We start from the raw sequence: 23,674 nt of genomic DNA, 5'->3' as shown, positions 1-23,674 counted from the left end.
TTTTTTTTTTTGTCAAATTGATACAACCTAGAGTCATCTGAGAGAATACCTCTATAAGATCAGAGGTAACTCTGTGGGACATTTTCTTGATTAAAGATTGCCAGGAGGTGGTGGCGCACACCTTTAATCCCAGTACTTGGGAGGCAGAGACAAGAGGATCTCTTTAAATTTGAGGCCAGGCTGGTCTACAGAGTGAGTTCCAGGACAGGCTCCAAAGCTACAGAGAAACCCTGTCTTGAAACCACCCCCCCCCCCAAAAAAGAAAGAAAGAAAGAAAGAAAGAAAGAAAGAAAGAAAGAAAGAAAGAAAGAAAGATTGACGTGACAGAGTTCAGCCCAAGGTGGGTAGTGCTATTCCTACGTAGGTTGTTCTGGGGCCATTAAGAAAACTGAGAAAGCCGGGCGGTGGTGGCGCACGCCTTTAATCCCAGCACTTGGGAGGCAGAGGCAGTCGGATCTCTGTGAGTTCGAGGCCAGCCTGGTCTACAAGAGCTAGTTCCAGGACAGGCTCCAAAGCCACAGAGAAACTCTGTCTCGAAAAACAAAAACAAAAAAACAAAAAAAAAAAGAAAAAGAAAACTGAGAAAGTCCAGAGAAACATACATTCCTCCATAGCCTCTGCTTTATTTCCTGCCTCCAGATTTCTGCCCTGACTTCCCTCAGTGATGGATGTGACCTGTGAGTTATAAATTAAACCCTTTCCTCCCCACGTTGCATTCAGTCATGGTGTTTTATCACAGCAATAAAAACCCGAAGACACAGACAGACAGACAGACGAACGGAAGGATGGACACACACGCGCGCGCTGGTGAAGAGTGCTATGAACCGCTGCTTCTGACTTGGCGTGGCTGCTGCACTGGTGATCTTACAGCAGTGCGCACCTGTACAAACCTGCCCAAGCTGGAATGCATCAACATTCCAGCCTGGATGGCTGAAGGCCAAGACACCCACTCCTGGTTGAGGAGCTACTGGCATGTAATAGCTGTTGGAAGAATGGTAGTAATTTTCACTGGGGGTATGGCCACCGGTAAGTTGCACATTCGAGCAACCCTCACTAAAGTCCCATTAAGTTTGTATGTGTGTATTTTATGTCCATATATGTAAAATGAAAATAGGAGTGTGCTGGGAAGGACTCTTGAGGAAGTAAGAAGGGGATAAAAGAGGGAAAGGGGAGGTGAATATGATCAAAATATAATCATGTATGGCACTGGCAAAGCATAAATTTTATTTTTAGAGTGAATGCATAATTAAAATAACCAACTTTCCTGAATTTAGCAAAGGCTCATGTTACCAGGCCCGTCAAGATCACTGTTGGGTTGTTTTTAAACTAGTTTATACCTCAGTATTAAACAGCTCTAAATTACTTCTCTCATACATTATACTTCCTTACTTTCTTTAAGCACAGTAACACTGACAGCAAACCAAATTCTAAACTATGCAGTCATATATCCATCATATTGTCAAGGAAAGGAGAATATTAGTGGTTATTCAGTCCCTGGATGAAGAATAAAATCTATATCTACCCCCACCAGACATCAGAACTGGGCAAGGCTATTTACTCTGTGGGCCTCAGTTTCCTCGACTAAATAGAGATAACAAAGTGATATTATAGTACTATGTGGAATAAGACAGACATGTATATAAGCACTCAAATATTTCACAGAGTCTTACTCTTAACCCATTAGTGCTACACAGTATTTAAAAATAAATAATAACCATAAAAACTTGGAACCCTGCAGATGCAAGAAAAATATGTTTAACACCAAGATGAGTGTTTATTCTGGGCCATTAATATGGTCCCTCCATTACAGAAGAGGATGGATTTAGAGTGAGCGCTTTGGAGAAAGCTGCGAGTTCTAATTCTGACAGCTGTTCTACTTAAAGAGGAACCTGTGCTTTTACTGCAGTTATATTTGGCTTCGGATTAAAATGTAAGATGATAACGCCTTCCATTTTCAACATCAGAAACACTTCTTAAACTTTTGTAGGACTAAATCAATCCCTTGTTAATTATCTTATATTTGTGGGAGATGTGATCTCTTGAAAAAAGAGACAGTGGTGTAGGGAAACCGTTTGTTAAAGATGGTCTGATGAATTTCATAAATCTGAAACCAAACCATGAACCATGTCTGACTGTTCTGCCTGAGTCAACTAGGCACGGTGTGCCACCTCACACACCATCAGCAAAGACTCACTGAGCACACATTCTATGCAAAACAATATGGGAAGTCTTAAGAACACAAGCTTCACCAGGCGGCGGTGGCGCACGCCTTTAATCCCAGCAATCAGGAGGCAGAAGCAGGCGGATCTCTGTGAGTTCAAGACTAGCCTGGTCTACAGGAGCCAGTTCCAGGACAGGCTCCAAACCTACAGAGAAACCCTGTCTCAAAAAACAAAAACAAACAAACAAACAAACAAACAAAAAAACCCCAAAGAACACAGACTTCATTTCTTTATTTCAAGAGCTTTGAGTGTCAAGACACATAGTTAGTAGTGGGACTGGGAATCGAGAGGTAACAACCACAAAGCACACTGTCCATGTAATTGAGAAAATAACTTCGTATCTTCATGCCCTTTTATGCAAATGAGGTATTTTCTAAAGCTTTACTAGGGTATAATTTAGAGTTAATAAAATTTATCATTAAAAAACGCACAGTTTTGGGCTGGGTACACATACCTTCAAAGGTCTCAATAACTCAGGAGGAGACAGGTGGATGAGTCCCAAGACAGCCTAGTCTACATAATGAGTTTTAGGATAGCCTGGACTATGTAGAGAGACCTTGTCTCAAAAAGAAAAGAAAAGAAAAGAAAAAAGAAAAAAAGGGAAAAATTTCAAGAGTAGCATAGTCTTATCTACATGGATTTGGTTACAGAAACTTAATAGAAAAACTGTAATGGAGTGTTCCCTAAACAATAAACACACGAAAGGTCTGGCTCGGGTCTGCCTCTACATCACTGGTCATCACACCCAGATCTGCTTTCTAGCAACACAGCTTTCTCCTCTACAACTCTGCATAATGAAATCATACATTATTTGCTACAATGAATAAACATTTGTATACAGCTCACTATGTACTTACACGTTTTTATCTTTCTTATGTTATACCCAGGGGTGGAAATGCTCGGTCATAAATGTCTATTTAAGTTTATAAGAAAAGGGACTAGAGGGAGCTCAGCAGTTAAGAGCACTGGCTGCTCTCGCACAGGACCAGCATTCAATTCCCAGCACCCACAGAGTCTCACAATGTGAGCGTCTTTAACTCCAGTTCCAGGGATGCATGTCCTCTTGTAGCCTTTCTCAGCACCAGGCACACATGTGTTACACACAAACATGCAGGCAAGCACTCATGCACATGAAATACATCTTTAAAAAGCTACAAAGCAGTGGTTTCTAAGTGCTGTACCTTCTGCATTCTCATCAGCAACAAGAATTCTAGCTGTCCCTAAACTCACTAATGCTTGGTATCATCAGCCTGGTGAGCCATTCTAAAACTGTATAGGTGAGGACATAGAGAATTCATTGTGGTTTTATGTCCCTGTAATGTTCAATGACAGAATGACATATGTACGTGTACGTATCTGCCATCTTTGGTCTACTCAAATCTTTTGCTTATTTTTTAAAAATCAAAATATACTGGTGAATCTAAGAGTTATTTACATATTCTGAGTAAGTTGTTCACTGCCTAGCATGTGGTTTACAAATACCACAGCTGGGCAGGGCACACACCTGTAATCTTAGCATTTGGGAAACAGAGGCAGGTGGATCTCTGAGTCTGAGGCCTACCTGGTCTACAAGACTTAGTTCCAGGACAGCTAGGGCTACACAGAGAAACTTGTCTCGAAAAAAAAAAAAATCCCAATATCACCACTTATACTCACCACTTATATTTGAATTTAAATGTTCTTAACACTGTTTTTGAAGGAGGAACAGTTTTAAATTGGTCAATTCTCTATCACCCTCCTTTCTTGACTTCTACTCTCTCCAGTGCTGGGGACTGAATCCAAGGAAGGGCCTTAAGCATCCTAGGCAAGTGCTCTACTTCTGAGCTATACCTCCTGCCTTACTTTGTCAACATCTTATTTCCCCTCTGTGGCTACTTAGTATATATGTGTGTATAAATCTCCGTGTGTGTGTGTGTGTGTGTGTGTGTGTGTGTGTGTGTATAGAGAGAGAGAGGGAGAGAGAGAGAGAGAGAGAGAGGTTCATTCTATGAGTTCTGTGACTTTAGGGAACCCTGAGTAATACAAGTTTATCCACGTTTGTGAGGGTGTGTGCACATGGAGGCCAGTGCTCTCCACCTTACTTTGTGAGACAGGGTCTCTTACTGGACCTGCAGCTATAGATTTGGTTAGGCTGGCTGATCAGTGAGTTTCAGGCATCCCCCTGTCTCCATGGCCCCCAGCACAAAGGTTAAAGACACTGCACAATACCCAGCTTTTCATGTGGGTGTTGGAGATCCAAGCTCAAGTGCTCAGGTTTGTGCAGCAGGCACCTAACTGATGGAGCTATCTTCTCAGCACCCCATAATGCTACCTTTCTTATGCCCTTTCCTCTCATTTGAAGCAGCATTTGAAAGTATGTTTAAAAATACCTAAATGTCACACTATGAATTAACAAAATCACAACAGAATGGACTCTTTTCTTTCACTTGGTTATATGTTCGCTGTTATACACATACTTGTCAGATAATGTACAGTTATAAAAATGTTATCATTTTGTCTGCCAGAGAAATGAACCTGCTCAATTAAATAAACATCATACAAACAACAACAACAAACCAAACCAAAAGAGACTGGGAAGACTGAGACAGGAAGATAACCAGAAGTGTAAGGCCAACCTGGGCTTCATGGCAAGACTCTATCTCAAACTAAACAACAAACCAAACCAAAAGAGACTGGGAAGACTGAGACAGGAAGATAACCAGAAGTGTAAGGCCAACCTGGGCTTCATGGCAAGACTCTATCTCAAACTAACTAACCAACCGGTTAATCCATATCTACTATGTTTAATGCAGAGAGAATAAACATTTTCCAAGACCAAGAGTAAGACAAGGATGTTTGCAATGAAGTTCTAGCAGGAAAATCAAGAAAGAAAATTAAATCATTTAAAATACTATCAGAAGTAATAAATGGAAGCATGATCAACATACAAAACAAAGTATATTCCTCTATATGAGCAATTAATATGCCAATATTTAAGAAACTAGTGTCTTTATAACAGTAATTCTTCCAAACCACAAGGAAAACACATGGGCATAAACTAAACAAAGTAAGTAGTAACTTCTCATTTCCAGTCAGCATGTGAGGGCTGAGAAATGTCATCCACTCACAGAACAAGGAGAGTGTTGAACAAACTAAATGCCACAGTTCTTAAAATCATTGGAGAACCGGAGTTACAGGGCAAATCATCACCTGTAAAACTGGACAGACAGACAGATGTAATGAGTTTACTAAGACAGAAATGTTAATATTTCTGTGTAGTGGTAAACGTCTATAATCTTTGAAGTAGAGAGACTGAGGCAAGTGAATCACAAATTAGTTCCAGGCTACAAGACAAGAACCCATCTCATAGAACAAACAAAATCAGGACGAGAAGCTGGTCGTGGAGAAGAAAAACCCCAGCCGTAACCTGATAGGCTTCTGAGGGCTGTGTGGTCAAGGTCTGAGAGTAGGAAATTCCAAGAGGGCCCAGCCTGTGGTGAGAGGAGCCAACTTCCTTGAGTTTGTCTCTAGGAGCTTTTTGGGGCCCCCACAGTGATGACCAACAAGGGATTGCCTCATGCACACAACTGGTGAAAGGGAACAGTAACTGTATTGAACGAAGCCCAGAATATCTGTTCTTAGACAAACAACAACAAAAAACAAACAGACTGAAAAGAAATCTTTTCACTGGAACCTAACTAGGCACCCATCTCAAAAAAAGAAGGCACTTTAGCACACCTTAACTGAACAGCAAACTCTTCCAGCCTCCTGTCTCAGAAGGGAAAGGACCAGGAAACACCTGTGAGGGCCACGACCCAGCACATTCCTGAGACTGTGACCTAATTATGGGATCACAGAATGCTTTTATGCCCTCTGTCATCATAGGGCTCCTACAGGCTACAATGTAGAGAACAGCAGCTCTCAGGCCTTATTTAAGAAGTCTCAAGCAGATGAAGGGATGGCACACTAACCGACAGCACTTGCTGCTATTGCAGGAGATCAGCAGAGTTTAGTTTCAGGTAGCTCAGAACTGCCTGCTAACCGCAGCTCCAAAGGTCTCTATTGTCCTCATCTGGCCTCTGACATCTTCCTCTGGCCACTCATATGCATATGAGCACAAACACAGACACATTAAAGAAAAAAATAAAACTTGACAAATCTTCTTCAAAAGCCCTTAAAACCCACAGAAATAAAGGAGGACAAAGTCTATACATATAGTCAAACTGCAGAACATCAAAAAGAAACTGGCAACTTCCCACATTACTCATAGGCAAGTATAAGAGTGGTGTGGGAAGTCCTATATTTGTGTTACTTTTATTGGTTAATGAATAAAGCTGCTTTGGCCTATAGCAGGGCCGAATATAGCCAGGATGAAAAAGATGTAGGCGGAATCGAGAGATACCATGTAGTCGCCAAAGGAGACAGACACCCAGGAACTTTACCGGTAAACCACGAGCCTCATGGTAAAATACAAAATAATAGGGATGGGCTAATTTAAGATGTAAGAGTTAGTTAGGAATATGCTAGAGTCATTGGCCAAGCAATGTTGCAATTAATATTATTAGTTTCTATGTGATTATTCGGGACTGGGCGGCCAGGAAATGAACAAGCAGTCTCCACCTACATAAGAGTGACTGGAACCACACTGAAACAGGCTTACTGCTCCCTTAACAGCCAGAGAATTACTACCCTACTCAGCAATATCACTGCTAGGTATATATGCATGAGAAATAAAAATCTCTGTCCGTATGAAAATGTGTATGGATATGAATTTTCATAACAGGATCGTTATAGTGGCCACAAAAGATGGAAATAACCCAAATATCCATTAACAAGGTACCAGTTAGAATAAGAAAACTGTAGAATGTATCCATGAATAGCAACCAAAGGGAATTAAATTTTCATGCATACTATACGGACACTACCTGAAAATGTTTATGCAAAATACCAATGATAAAAGAGCACATATTATGATTCCCTTTATATGAACTCTACAAGGTAGAAAACAGAGTCAGAAAGTAGACTAATATCTTCCTAGGGCCGGGGTAGGCGGGGTGAGGACTAAGAGTTCTACAATTGGCTAAGTCTAAGCTGTTGCTGGGTGAACAGCTGTGACCATACAAACCAGAGAACGTCAAACCATACGTTGAAAGGTGTGGGTTGAATGGCATACAAATGTATCTCAGGAAATCTCTTACAATAAAACCATGCCCTTCATGGTTCAGGGCCTGTGTCCCTGTCCACAGTCACTGATGCCAGCCTTCACAGTGCAGTTCAGCAACACACCAAGCTTCCAAGCTTCCCACATGAAAAGTAGTGGGGAGTGGAGAGGCCTCTACGGCCTCGCATGCATGTTTCCATCTACCCAGGACACTCAGGTCCCTTCTTTCTTTGGCCAATTCATACATGATCTTTAGATATTGCCTTAGTCATGAATTTATATATAAATGTAGAAGACAGGCATGGTGGCACATCCCTTTAATCCCAGTATTTGGTAGGCAGAGGCAGGTGGTGAGTTTGAGGCCTGCCTAATCTACAGGGCAAGTTCCAGGACAGCCAGAGATACACAAATAAACCCCATCTCAAAAAATGGAATCAAACCAAACCAAGCCAAACAACCAAAAAACCACTTACATGGAGCTGGAGAGATAGCTTAGTAGTTGCTTAGAGTGTTCTTCCAGAGGACCCGGGTTCAATTTCCACATGGCAGGTTACAACTGACTGTAACTCCAGTTCCAGGGATCTGTCACCCTCACACAGACATACACACAGGCAAAACACCAATGCACATATAATAAAATAAAATCAATCATTTAAAAAAACAAATAACTTTAAAAATTTTAAGTAATAACAACAATTAAAGAAAAAGAGGTCATGAATTTGGGAGGGAGGATATATGAAAAGGGTGGCAGGGAGGAGAGGTAAGAAATGACACAACTATTTTAATTAAAAATAAATATACATATTTAATTTTTAAAAGGAGGGAAAACTGTGATTTGTCTTGTAGTCGTTGCTAACCTTCCATGTCTCAGAGGCAGTCAGTGAGCATCCACAGCAAAGAGCACATGGAGCTGTCTCAGTGCTTTCCTCAGTGGCTTCCCAACGACCCGTTTAGGTGTTGGGATCACCCACTAGATTCGGCCTATTGTCTTGTGTCTGGGCCTACAGAAAGTAAATGACAAGTACTTTTTGAAGATTAGTATAAACCAATCATCTGTTTTGTGAACCTCTGCCATCTCATAATAAAGGTTAAAAAAAACCCTCCCCTTCTAAGAAGAGTCACATAATACTGGAAATATTTAATGGTAAAGAAAAAAAGGACTGATACATAATTTAACCAACAAAATACATGAGGTAGTTAACGTTCAGACATGCTAAGCAAACTCTGAAATGGCAAAATAAAGATCTGTCTTATGTGGATAAACATTTTTCAGATATAGCCACGTTTAAACTGACAGGAAAATAGAGATTTTTAAGTAGGTCTTTTATTTATTCTTTGACAATTTTATAACATGTAAACAGTGTGTCTTATTAGGGTTTTTGTTGCTGTGAAGAGACACGATGACCACTGCAGCTCATAAAGGAAAACATTTAACTGGAGCTGGCTTACAGTTCAGAGTTTAGTCTGTTATCATCCTGGTAGGAAGCACAATGGATGGCAGACATAGTGCTAGAGAAGGAGCTGAGTGTTCTGCATCTGAATTGGCAGGCAGCTGGGAGACCCACACGTGACACACAAGGCCACACCTACGCCAACAAAGCCATACTTCCCAACAGTGCCCTATGGGGGTCATTTTCATTCAAACCACCACACAATGTGTTTGATCACCTACACCTCCCCATTCCCATTCTCTTCCTACTTCTAATATATCCCACCCCATTTTCATGTGCATCCCCACCAACCTCCCTGCTTTTGTGTTTGTTTGATGTGATCCAATGAGTCCAACTGGTATTGCCTGTTGGAATGTGGACTGATCTTGTTGGTTTGACCTTGTGCAGGTGGCCACAGCTGCAGTGAACTCCAGACTGCAACAGCTATATCATGCCCAAAAGACAGCAAGAAAATGCAGCTTTGATTCTCAAATACTTCTTCATATTTGAATCTTCTCCTGCAGTAATGCATGACAGGTTGTAAATATCTACTTACGGGAAGGTCTGCAAAATTAAGCCCAAGAGAATACTAGCTTGGTGCATTCTTACCAATGATGGATCAGGACAGTTAGTATAGATTCCATCTAGAGTCTGAAATGACATGTGATGGCCTTTGTATAGATTTTCTTCATGGTTAATGGAATTGAAAAGCGTTTTGCCAGGAAAACTTCAGAATTTGGGCATAGGATAGAAGCATGTAGAATAGAAACATGTAGGATAGAAGCATGTATGGCAGGAGGAAGCTGAGGAAATCGTCTTTCCACACTATCAGTAGTTTTTGTGAAGATGCTTAGCAATTTGATAATTAAGAAATTCTCTTCCAGAGCACCAAACACCTGCCTAAAAGCCTCTGAAAATGCAATAGCATATTTTCTTTTGAGCAGATCTCAGTGTGTAGAGTTCCAGGCCAGCTGATGCTAAATATCACATTTTGAAGTCTAAATTAATGGAAAAGTAAAAGTTGAAAACAGAAGAGTTCTAAACAAAGGTAAAGCAGCTTTCCTTAAACCACAAACTAGCAATAATACACATGACATTAAGGTGAGCTGATTTCCCACCGCCAGGCAGGTGACAGGGCCAGTAGACTAAATGGCATCTTAACCGAGGAGGAACTACAGGAACCCTCTTTCATTTTATGAATCCTGCTTACATCTAACAGCTCAGAGAAAGAAAGCTTTCAGAATCAGAGGTATTTCAAATGTCAGGAATGTGCATTAAACAATCTGCCTTTGTGGCTTTAAAAAGCATGAACACTACAGAAGGGCGGAGAAGAAATGCTCTGGTGACGTGTGCTCACTCAGGTTCTCAGGGGAGGAAAGCTAACTGAAGGGTAAACGCAGAGCAAGAGCTGTGTGATCTACAGTCTTCCGAGAAGCAAAGTTTTTGAAACATCAAACTTAAAAAGAAATACCACGAAGTAAATTATATATAGCAATTCCAAAAGCAGACTCAGTATGCTAATAGGTCAGTTAAAAAGGTAGCAGTTGTTTCAGAAATAAGCTTAAAATAAACTTTGATTTTTTTTTTGAGTATTCAATTGTGTGCTTCTGATGTTAAAAAATCCTTTCTCAATCCCAGAGTTCTTATCGATAATGGGGCTGCAATGATTACAACACATACTTCTACTGCATGAAACTAAGTAATTACAATAAAAAGGCACATTTATAGTTATGTATGCAGTAGTTATAGGAACCTATTTAAACTCACGTGGCCATCATGGCCAATCTGTAATTCCAGCATTTTGAAGGAGAAGACAGGGATCCCAGGAGCAAGATGACTAGAGAGACTAGCTGTATCGGAGCTCTCTGGGTTCAGTTGAAACTTTGCCTCAATGAATAGTGTGGACAGTGATTGAGAAAGACTTCCACCTTCAACCTCAGGTCTCCACACACGTGCACAGGTACACAAACACACCTGCACACACATGAATACACATACATTTGCATGAAAATGTGTATAGTATCCACATGTTCCACAACCTAGGATTCAACCAATCCCATATTGAAAATATTCAAGGGGTAAGGGAAGGGAACAAAGCTGCACCTACACTGAAGATACTGACAGCTTATATTTTTCCTTGCCATTAACCCCTAAAACATTACAATGCACAACCATTTATACAGCTTTTCCACTGTATTATGCATCATAAATAATTGAGATGAAAAAGCAAACAGAAGGACAGTCTGGTTTATTAGCAGATAGTATTCAGTATTACATCACAGACTTGGGCATCATGGCAGTGGCTCCTGACCCCAATCAGCATGAGCACTGAAGAATGCATGCATGCATACATGTATATAACGCTCAGTATAAGGATTCTATTCTGGAAACTGGAAAACAAGAATGAAAATTGCTGTGGGAATTCCTTTGTGCTAATAGTTCTTTGGATACCAGCCTTAGGGTATGGTTTCTGTGTGAGAATATGGTCTCTTATGAAGGAGAGGAAGGGTCTCTTGCTCTTTTGGGAGGTGGGAGCAGAAGCAAGCTTGTGCAGCTGTTTACATCTCTCCGGTAAAATGGCGGGACATGGCAGCTTCCACCTTGTTCTGTATTCTGTGAGTCTGTTTCCCTTTGAATTCCCATTTCCTTTTGTGGCCCATAATAAAGACAATTTGTAACTCTTGCATTATCTCTCGCTTTAGAATATCTGGATAGTTTAATTGAAAGTAAAAATTTCTATTATCACCTATATATACTTTTGTTTTCTGGGTGAGAGACTATATATTTCTTGAATTGGATGGTAGCACCTAGGAAAATAACAACTCACTGTGAATCTAGAAACGTGCAGGTATAATAACTTCAAAATGAAAACTGTATTCAGATGTTCTACTCAGGGTTATGTTAACGAGCCATAATAAAGGCCCTGAAGATGATCTGTTGGCTTAGCCTGTCAAGTATCTGCAAAGGACAGAGACATTTCCATACTGAGGCAGGGTTGCTGCAGGCAAGGACTAGGGCAAGAAACAAATTAGAGATTCAGTCTTCTTGGGATTGCACAATGGAGTAGGTGTTTAGCAGTTTTCTTTCTCACCTCTCAAATGGGATCTCAAGTGTTTCAGTTCAGAAAAAAAAAAAAAAAAAAACTAGTTCTGTCCTCAATTCTACCTTAAAATGCTAATACTGAAATAAAGGCCACTCAGGCTGGGAAGACGCCTCAGTGGTGAAAGTACTTTCTGTGTGAGTGTGAGGACTGAGTTCAGATTCCAAGAACCCAGGGATCCCAGGAGCAAGATGGCGAAATCCTAGCTGTATCGGAGCTCTCTGAGTTCAGCTGTAATTCTGCCACAATGAATAGGGTGGACGGTGATTTATAAAGACTTCCAACTTCAACCTCAGGTCTCCTCACACGTGTACAGGTACACAAACACATCTGCACACACACAATACACACATGTACACATAAAGAAAATAAAAGCCACTCAAAAATCACTCACAAAGTTAGAGAGAAAGGAATAACAGCTGTCAGTATACTGCCAACACTGACAGTACACTGAGAGCTTGAGAGCCACAATACATTACTGCTTCATAGGGGCTCATTTAACTCTCAATTTAACTGAACAAGGGACCTAATAACAAGTTACGTACTTAGGTGTTAGCTAGGAAGAACTGGTTAGGAAATGCCCCAGGTCAGCTTCCAGTCAGGCTCACAGTTTATTATTTGGGTATATCTGGGCAGAACAGTTCAATTTTTCTTGAACATTTATCTAAAGACAAAACCTTAGAAACCTCAGCAAAGATATTTCATCAATACTGACATTTACAAAGCGGGACATTTCCCATGAAGAGCTATTTTGGACAGAAAATTATAAAGTAATCTAGTGCTTTTGTACTTAATAAAGTAAGTATAGTATTACTTTATAGTTTTAGTTCTGATAAAAAGCACATTTTCAAATTAATATAGTTGTCAATCTTACTTCCTTTTAAAATTTTATAGAAACTTTGGGCTTAGACCTTCATGACAATTTCTCTGATATATTACATAAATTACTTTTTAGAGCCACACATTGCAATGACTTCTCAGGGGTAGTTTAAACAAAATGAAATTCCATTTGATTAAGCTCATTAAAGAAGAGACTTTTCAAAATAATGTAATTTAAAAATTGTTTGGAGGCTTATCACATAAAAAAACATCCAACCAAAATTGTCAGCAGTTCTGTTCCTCCCATCAGTTTACTCAGTGCAACCCAGCAGTGGCCTGGCTCCCCAAGTTATTTATTTACACTTTCCCTAATCATCCCCTTTCCACAGGACTCGGAGTTCATTAACAACTGGTTAATACACTTTTATTTTATCACTATTTTTATTTGCCTTCCTGAATGGGTGAACCATCTCAAAATAGGTTTTTCCCCCCACAATCTCATGCACCCACAGATCCACCAACTGCATTCATTGCCACTCTCTTCCTCTGTCTCTATGTTGTCTCACACAAACACAAATTATCAATAAATCAGTGTCTATGAGAATGCAGCTCTAGCACATAAAATTACTTAGTTATTGGTATCAGACAGATCTAAAATGAAATGATCCTGGCACCAGTTGAAACTCAGGAAACTAATTGCTGGTGAAGCAGAAGGAATGAGAATGTAGATCAAAACTGTGAGGTAATCTTAAGAGATTATCAACTGCTCTTTAATTTGAGAAGGCGGAGTTGTAAAAGGTGGGTATGGTTGCAGGGAATGAAATTCTTTTGTGGGAAGGTAGGGGCACAGGGTTCTTCTGAATACAGCCCTGGCTATCTTGGAACTCACTCTGTAGATGAGACTGAACTTGAACTCAGAAATCTGCACCTGCTTCTGCCTCTGCCTCTGCCTCCCAAGTGCTGGGATTAAAGGCTTACGCCACCATGCCTTTAGAGAAGGTTCAAAACTGTGGCTCGAATACTCCCAGTAAAGGAAGGGGAGTACTAAACAGACCAGGGTGGGGCAGGATTCACCTGAAACAATGCCATAGATTCCTTCTCTGAGCATGAGCAGCTCTAGGAGGACTGCACCTACAGGGGGCAGTGTTTCTCTGAAATTCTTTTTGTCCTCAGGCTGTATCTCATAAAGGGAACACAACCAAATTCTCTGTCCAAATGCTACAGGTCACCTGAGCAGGTAAAGGCTCTTGCCACCAAGTCGGACAAGCTAGCTGGTTCCCAGGACCCATATGGTGGTGTAAGCAGAGGATGGACTCCCAAGGCTGTGCTCCTGTCACCACATGCACACCCCCACACAAATAACAGAAGAACTTGTAATTAAGTGTTTGTTGTTGTTGTTTGGAGACAGGGTCTCTCTATGTAGCCCTGGCTGTCCTGGAACTCACTATGTAGACCAGGCTAGACTCGAATTTACAGAGATCGCCTGCCTCTGCCTCCTGTAATAAAGTTGTTTTTTTTTTTTTTTTTAGCTAAATGAGTTAACTTTTTTTCTTAATAGTCATATTATCAATTTGGTATATATTTCTGTTACCCAATTTCAATTTGTATTCAGTGTTAGAATTTACTTTTTGTTTAAGTTTTTAAGTTTTTGAATAGTTGAAACACATACACAATTCAAATAGAACTCCTAATTCACTAAAGTGGCGGCTCTGTTCTCATATAAGCTCTGCATCGGCTGGAATGCCTACTCCAGTGCGGTGACCTCTACACTTACAACATAAAAGTACACAGTATTTATAGTCAACTCTAAGACGGCTGCTTGTAGCTACTAAAAAGACTATAGCTATGGTGGCGCACGCCTCTAACCCCAGAACTTAGGAGGCAGAGGCAGGTGGATCTCTGTGAGTTCAAGGCCAGCCTGGTCTACAAAGTGAGTTCTAAGACAGTCAGAGCTGCATAGGGAAACTCTGTTTCAAAACAAAAACAAAAGTTCTTCAAGAGTTAGCCCCATAAATTTTGTATGTGTGCACACTTGTAATCCTCAAACAGACCTTTGAGTTATGTTGCCCATGAACACATGCTAAGGAATGGCCCAGGCAGAATCTGAGCTCAAGCTCCAGATACCAGCTTTGGATGATATAGGGGACTGAATTTCGGGGCCTTAAATTTTTTGGTCATAGTAAAAGGTTTCTGAAAACCCAATAAACAAAAATCAGACAACGACCCTGAGGTGTTTTCAGTCATGCTGGCCTGTGTTCTGCACCCTTGTTTCTAAACACATTTGCATTAATTGCTGTCTTTCCATGCAAAGTGAAGAACACTGGCTGCAATACCTCAGTTCAGGTTTGAGACTCCTCTATGTTGTGAACTGTGGTGCTTTTATTGTACACACAGACATTTCTGAACATAATGGAAAACAAAGACTTTTAGTGTTTTCCTGTTATCATTCTTCAGCATTTATCAAATTAAGTTATCTTTGGATTACACTATGTCAAAAAATGTTTGATTTTAAAAACTGTTTGAGTTGCTGACTTCAGTTTCATTAATGAAAAGTCATTAAATGAATTTTGGCTTGGGATTAGGACAGAATTGCCAAGCACTCCTGCAGTGCAGAACCTACATCTGCCATTCTGTACTATGTATTATGTGAAGTAGCGTTCTCAGCACTGACAATCATCAAACCAAAATCCTGATCAACTGAAAAATGTCGATGACACTCTATGCTGTCTTACAGTTGCAAATATTCAGCCAAGACGGAATTCTCCATGGAAAATAAGTATGTCCTTCTCATCAATATGTAAAGTTGCTTTTGTCTTTGTTATACAGTAAAATGATATGTATACTAACGGGTTATTTTAAAAATAAATTTCTTGGGGCTGGAAAGATAGCTCAGTGGTTAAAAGTATGAGAGCATGGGTTTAGTTTCCAGCACACTTGTCTGGTAGCTCATAATTGCCTGTAACTCCAGCTCCAGGGGATGCCACACCCTCTCCTGGCCTCTGTGGACACTGCAATCATGTGTGGACACACACACACACAATTAAAAACATAAATCTTAGGATAAGTGTGGCTAATTACAATTAAATGTTTAGTTTGCACACTTCTACCACAAGCCTACTATGATGCTTAATACTGTCCACTCGACAGGGTCTAGAATCACCTAAGAGATAAATCTCGGGCATGTCTATAATGAGTTTAAGAAAGGGTTAATTGATGTCAGAAGACTCATCCTAAATGTGGGCAACACCATTCCAGGGGCAAAGGTCCTTGATTGAATAAAGAGAAGGGGAGCTACGAGCCAATTCATCTGTCTCTGATGCAAATACAAAATAAAATAAAATAAAATTGAAAACACTTTGCAGTCCTGCCACGATGGACTGACCCTCAAACTGTAAGTCAAAACAAACCTCTCCTTTCTTAAGCTGCATTTGTCAGGCATTTTGTTAAAGGGATGAGGAAAATTATTAACACATACACCTACATACATGGGTCCTGGTGCAATGGGGTTGCTACTGGAGTGTAAACATGAGCAATCTACCCTCCCTCAATCTCCAAATACAGGATCTTGCTTTGAACCCCTAGCTGGCCTGGGCTGTGCAGTCCAGGGTAGCCTCTAACTTGTACTGCTCCTCCTTGCCTATGATCCCAAATGCTGGGACTACGGTGTGCTCTTCTATGCTTTTCCCTTGCGTTCTTGGCTAACTACATACTTCTTGCTATAAATAGGTGTCACAGGACATAAAACTTCTATGGAGCAACTAAGAAATATGCATCCTTAGGAAAACCACTATATAATACTTTCCCATGATTAATACAATTTTCAAAGAAACTAGATAAATATGCCCTGAATCTCTTGTGTGTCTATGCATGTATGAATATTAGTCTGAAACAATTGCATTAGTTAATAAATTCAATCAACATTTATTAAAAAAAATCTCCTTCAAGCTCCATTGAAGTGACTGAAAATTCAGACAGAGCGACAGACAAATTAGAATGAGGAAAGGGCAAGGATTTGTCAGAAAAGCACACAGTTAATAAGTTTCTGGGATGTCTAAAAGAGAAGCAGACTAACAGAAAGGAAACTACTGTCCCTGTATCAACATGGGCAAAAGATGGTCATTTTTATTACAGAAGTGAATGGATTCTCCAAAAACACCCAGCAAAACCACCAGGTCAGAAAACCAGCAGCTGAGTTCAGGAACAGGCTGTGCATCAAGTCAGTGGGAACTGAGCACTGGGAACAGAACTTTCCGACTGGGTATGAACTGCTTGAATAGTCAGGTTGGGAACTTGCTGCAACTGGCTCTTAAGAAAGAGGGCAGAGAACAGTGAGCTATGAAGGAGAATAAACACGCTATTATAGTTAACTTTGGGCTAAAAAGGGACAAAAGTATTGTCAACCACTTCCAGAGGCAAAAATAAATAAAAGAAATAGCACAGTGCAGGAAAACCTATAATGCACCTACCATCTCTGATAACAAGAATGTTAAACCTTAAGTGCAAGTTAGTTCATTTAAAGCAGACACTATACACTGACTACCAGTGTGGTTGTAAATGGTAATAGGTGGATATTAGAAATAGTCCTCTCAATTTCCCAGGGCGATGACATACAAGGAGGGCTTGTCTTCCGATCTAAAATCTAGAGGGGGTTCCAAGAGGAGCCCATTCTATGGTCCACAGTGTCACTACAGGGCTGGAGACAGCTCGGTGAATAAGAGCATGCACTGCTTTTGCAGAGGGCCCACATTCAGACCCAGTACCCATGTTGGGTGGCTTACGCTCATCACTAATTCTATTTCCAAAGGGATCTAGTGCCTCTGGTCTTCACAAGCACCTGCACTCATGTGCACATACATACACATACATATAATTAAAATATTTTTAAAAATAAGTTTGTTAAGAAGATTTCAAAGTCATCCTTGGTGATAATGAGTCTAAGACCAAGCTGGGTTACAAGACCCTGTCTCTGCAAGCATAAAAAAACAAAAGTGTATGTGGGGGCGGGGGGTTAACTTGAAACAAAGCAAAAACAAACAAACAAAAAAAAAAACCCTCAATCCAGGCACAGTAGTGCACACCTTTAATCCCAGCACTTGGAAGCCAAAGGCAAGCAGATCTCTTTGAGTTCAAGGCTACCCTGGTCTATATAGTAAGTTCTAGGACAGCCAGAGCTACATAGTGAGACCCTGTCTGGAAAACAAAAACCAAGCCAAACCAAAACCTCAGTGAAATAGATGTACAACAGAGAACAAATGTTTCAAGCTCTGAAATCAAACCAGTAGATTAAAGAATAAGCTGAAGACAAACAAGCTACTATCCCCTATTCTTTTTAAAATGCTAAATGTGATTGCTTTTTTGGTTCATGAAAGTCAACACTGGGTGCTCACGCCACTGCGTGACATGTGACTCTTTGCAAACCTTATTGGGATGCTGGCACATTACCTGTCTGACATAAAAAAAAAAAGGGGGAATTAAAACATTGCATTGTGTTTATTTATAGAAGTAAAGAGCTACAGGATGATCTTAAGGACTAGTTTAGGAATCTAACTAGTACTGACCAAGACAACCGATCAACTTATATATTATAATATTTATATAACATATATTTCATCTTATATTGTTTTAAAGTTGGGAATGATATAGGGTAGCTATACCTTATTTTTCAAATGAAAACCAACTGATGTATCCAAAAAATTAGCCTATGAATACATAACTACTGAATAACTTGATATATATGCACACACACACACACACACACACACACACACACACACACACACACACACAAAACAGTCCTCTCTCCTGAATCCCAGCCCCTTTCCCCTTGGTGTTCTTACCCTTCCTGCGTACAGAACATATCTAAAACAAACTCCTCGCTCAACCACTGCACTCTGTACACACCTACTCCTACCCTTCAACTCCGGTTCAAAACCTTTGCATCAACCATGACACTTCCTCTTTTCCTGCCATCTGCAAGCTTAGGCTGAACACTACCTAATATACAAAGAATAACACATCATATCCCCTTTCTCAAGGAATTTTTTTAAAAATCCTGTACTGTAATAGCTGGGTATGGTGGCTCACATCTGAAATCCCAGCACTAGGCAAGCTGAAGAAGGAGAATTATATTGAGTTCTAGTCCAGCTTGTAATTTACAGGGTTATTGTGTAAGACCTTGTCTCAAAAGAAACCAAAGCAAGAAAACAAAACAAGAAAAATCTATCTATCTATCTATCTATCTATCTATCTATCTATCTATCTATCTACCTACCTACCTACCTACCTACCTACCTACCTACCTACCTACCTACCTATCTACCTACGTATACATACATATACATTGCAAGAAACACACAAATAACGACGACACAGGCATGGCACCTCAAGAAATGTACAAGTTGTTAAGGTGAAATCACACAGGCTTTATAGAGAAGCCAGTTGAAGATGCTTGCCAGATGGCCAGGATGCAAATAAAATAGTGATCAGAATGAACATGAGGGCTTTGCAGGGGGAGAAAATGTAAGTAAAATACTTGGAACATAGTAACGAAGAGATGTTAGAATACAGAGCTCTTTAAGGAGAAAATGGGACCAAGGATTGAGGAGAGAGTGAGGCACGCTCATAACTGCCAAGTGCCTTTTGTTTTACGCATGTAGATGCACTCGTGGTGTCTGTCCTAGTACACATGCAGTGGTTAAAGGCAAGTCCCATAACTCTTTCATCTCTCTGCATGGTGAAACAGTACTTATATAAGGATATTGCAAGGATTAAATTAGTTAACACTGATAAAGCCTGGAACAGTATCTGTCACAAAGTGCTATGCTAAGTATTTACTATGACTATACTTGTACTCTGAAAAGATATAATTAGCAGCAATGTAGAGAAATAGACTGGAATAGAAATTTCTTTGCTATACCTCCTTTACTCATGCAGTTCCACCTTCAAGGACAAGTACTGCAGAAGACCTCCTGATTATTTAAACGCGCATTATTAAATGTGTCACCTGTTATGTTCAAAACCTACTTCCTTTTCACTCATCTGGACCATCTGGGCTATTTTATCTTTGCGGAGTACAGGTACTTCAAGGATATTTTTTTTTCATGTGCTTAAATATAATCCTTCTGAATAGGAGCTGGAGCTGGCTTGGTGGTTGAAAGTACCTGTTGTTCATGCAGAAGACTGGGTTCGATTCCCAGCACCCACACAGTGGCTCACAACACTCTGTAACTCTTAGTTCCACTGGATCTGGAGTTGTCTTCTGACCTCAGTAGACACTAGTCATGCAAGTGGTATGCATATAAAGATGCAAGCAAAAACATTCATATGTATCAAATAAAAAATCTAAAAAAAATTCAGGGCTGGAGAGATAACTCAGTGATTAAGAAGAGCACGGGTTGCTTTTTGAGAAGATCTGATTTGATTCTCAGTCTCTACATGGCAGCCTACAGCCATATGTAACTTCTAGTTCCAGGGGATTCAACACCCTCTTCTGGCCTCCATAAGCACCAGACTCACAGAAAATACACCAATATACAAGCAGGCAAAACACTATACACATAAAATAAATGAAATATTTTTAAATTTAAAAATCCTTTTGAGTATTCAATACAAGTTCCTTTTGAACCAAAACACTTCTGTATCTTTTGTTGTGAGAATGGAAATAAGTCCAGTGATTTAGGGAATACCTGTGGGAACAGCAAGGAACATTTGTAGTAAGATAAAGATTTGCTTTATCAAAATGATGGAAATTAATAAAGGAAATAGCCACATTTTGCATCATCTATGAGGGACTTGAGACTCACCATTGCAAGTTAGCGAACTGATTAACGTAAGTGACCTGAATATGGTCTATTTTTAAAGAGAACGTCTATCATCATAGGTGAAACTGACCCCATGAGGCTACAAAGTAAACAATACCTTGCAAACAAAGAGCCGAAACAAATTGCTCTTCCCTTTTCTTTTTTAAAAAAGATTTATGTATTTATTCTGTATACAATGTTCTGCCTCCATGTATGCCTGCAGGCCAGAGGAGGACGCCAGATCTCAATACAGATGGTTGTAAGCCACCATGTGGTTGCTGGGAATTGAACTCAGGACCTTTGGAAGAGCAGCCAGTGCTCTTAACCACTGAGCCATCTCTCCAGCCCCCCTTTTCTTATTTGAGTCATCCAACAGCACTTTTCTTTACTCCTGTTTAATCTCTGGCTATAGGATAAGGGCCTTAGCTGAGCAGATCTATATTAAAAGTCAGCAGCTGCCTTTCTGCTCAATATATACAGCAGCAAGTGTCAAAATGCCAAATGTGACATTTTATTTATAGCTGAGTCACATAAAGAATCACATAAAAAAAGTGCAGCACGTTTCTAATTAAAAATAAGTCAATTAAAGGAGTAATTCAAAGAAATGTCTACCTCAAAACTGAACTGTGGTCATACACTGAAACATACAGAAGCAAATCATACATGCTGGCTGGTGCATACTCACAGACACATGGACACACAGATAGTCTCTTTGTCAATTCTGGAGCAGTCAGTCTCAGAGGGACATCATAGTTCTCCTTGCTCTATGAAAAGCTGGCAAGTACTCAGTGTAACTTACAGTTAACAGAGCACACAGAAGGCCAGTATTAGGGACATTACTGAGAAGTGACTCCTAGTCAGGCACTTCTTTATTGGACTATGATCTAAACAAGAAACTACCCCTATTTGCTGTTACAAAGTGGAACGGCTTCTGTAATTATTAAGCTTTTTAGGGGCTAGTTGCTTAGCAGGACAAGGAAAATCTAGGAAGTACTTAAGAACCAACCAAACAAAAAACATCAGTAGCACAAGTTTGAAAGAAAACATTCTGATAACCAAAGCATTACGAGCGGATAAAGCTGTATGAACTGACACCTCCATGCATGAGTATAACTGACACCTCCATGCTGCCACTGTGTGACCTGAGCTCCTGGGGAACAGATGGGAGGGTATAAGGTCAGTCTATAAAAAAATTACCCACAGGTTACTTAAGTTCTGATTTATGATGCAATAACAATTTCACAGACAACAGCATTTCACTACGCACCCAATGTCCCCCATAATGTTATATATGATGCCCACTGGCTAAGCATATGCAGTGAAGTGTGGGGAAAATAAACTCACGTGTATTACAAAAGCTGTGGACAAAATAAATAAAAGAGAGTAAAGAAAAAAAAAGCTGTGGACAACCAAAAGAAATACTCAAAGAGCTATCTCAGCCAGAGTGATGGCCACACTTGTAATTCAGCACCTGGGAGGTCATCCTCAGCCTGGAATACATGAAACCCTTTTTTAAAAACAAAAACCTGCAATCAGTCTAAAAATAGTAACATGGCTAATATTGCCTATATGCTGCTTTGTTCTAAACCTGTGCATCTCTCTTATGATGTTCGGATGCCTCTGACTTGGAAAAATTTTCACTCTGTTCTAGACACACATAAACCCAAGGCACTCTTGGTTTGGGTACTTACATGTGTCCCATTAAGTTTATATTGCCACTACACTACTGTGCAGTCCTTCTGCTCAGATTGGACCCAGCTGGGTTTCAAGAATGTTCAACTACAGACATACCATGCTGTCTTAAATCTTCTTTTGCAACAAGGCAGGACATAAGTAAACAAATAAGACAGACAATTCAAAAGAGAAACCCTCAAAAAGCCAGGTGTCTGGCTTTCTCTATAATAGTACTAACTACGATAATATCCAGGCGTTTGCTGTGTATCAGACAATGTGTTGATCCCTCACTGCTGCATTTTTCTCTTAATGACCATCTTTTGAGCAAGGCAAAAATGTCTCACACCTTTAATCCAACACTTGGGGGGCAAAAGCAGGTGGACCTGAGTTGGAGGCCAGCCTGGTCTACAGAGCAAGTTCCAGGACAGCCAGGGCTATACAGAAACTCTGTCTTGAAAAATAAGACAAAACAAAAATCATCTTTTTTTAAAAAATATTTATTTATTTATTTATTATGTATACAATATTCTGTCTACATGTATGCCTGAAGGCCAGAAGAGGGCGCCAGACCCCATTACAGATGTTTGTGAGCCACCATGTGGTTGCTGGGAATTGAACTCAGGACCTTTGGAAGAGCAGGCAATGCTCTTAACCGCTGAGCCATCTCTCCAGCCCCCAAAAATCATCTTTTAAGCTAAGTATATCACCTCTGTTTTATAGCTGAGAGATATTGCATGCATGCCTCAAATCATGGAACTAATAAAGAGACTCCAAAAATCAAAACTAAAATCTGCCTGCCTCCAAATCTTACTGAGCCATCTTACTACAAGATAGCTCTAAAACAAACCCTCATTTGTCAAGCAACGAGTCAAACAATGACACTGGTTTGGTCATGCTAAATAGTAAAGGACTGATTCTTGTGACTATTATTAAATCACTTTTAAGTGGGACTATGGCAGGTGCCACCAACCTAATGAATACACAATCAGCCATCACTTGGTACTTGGTAATTTCTTTTTCTTCTCCTCCTCCTCCTCCTCCTCCTCTTCCTCCTCCTCCTCCTCCTCCTCCTCCTCCTCCTCTTCCTCCTCCTCCTCCTCCTCCTCTTCCTCCTCCTCCTCCTCCTCCTCCTCTTCTTCTTCTTTTTTTTCCAGTGACAGGGTTTCTCTGTAGGCTTTGGAGCCTGTCCTGGAACTAGCTCTTGTAGACCAGGCTGGCCTCAAACTCACAGAGATCCTCCTGCCTTTGCCTCCTGAGTGCTAGGATTAAAGGAGTATGCCACCACCGCCTGGCCTGAATTTCTTCTTTTAATGATTTTTAGTTACTTCTGCTTTTCTTCTCATGCTCTTAGTACCAATTTTGCTACAAAACTTTCAGGCCTATTACACTGAATCTCTGGTTACATCCCTGCTGGTACTGATAAAAAAATAAATTCTGGAAGACCATAAAAGGAAAATCAATGCTTTGCTCAGGAACTTTAATCTCTTATT

General features: G+C 40.2%; 1 protein-coding gene and 1 non-coding gene across 2 annotated transcripts in view; one reads left to right on the top strand and one right to left on the bottom strand.

The window, feature by feature from the left end:
• The window catches only part of Mosmo (modulator of smoothened), a 61,386-nt gene that overhangs the window by 30,162 nt on the left and 7,550 nt on the right, over window positions 1–23,674 (bottom strand). The gene's annotated exons all lie outside the window — the stretch shown is intronic.
• Window positions 18,059–18,163, top strand: LOC119806121. Its single transcript, XR_005284151.1, has one exon. It is a non-coding gene; the product is annotated as a small nucleolar RNA U13 (small nucleolar RNA).

Source organism: Arvicola amphibius, chromosome 1 (genome assembly GCF_903992535.2).
Source record: "Arvicola amphibius chromosome 1, mArvAmp1.2, whole genome shotgun sequence".
Lineage (NCBI taxonomy): Eukaryota > Metazoa > Chordata > Mammalia > Rodentia > Cricetidae > Arvicola > Arvicola amphibius.
This window is presented reverse-complemented; position numbering and strand designations above follow the sequence as displayed.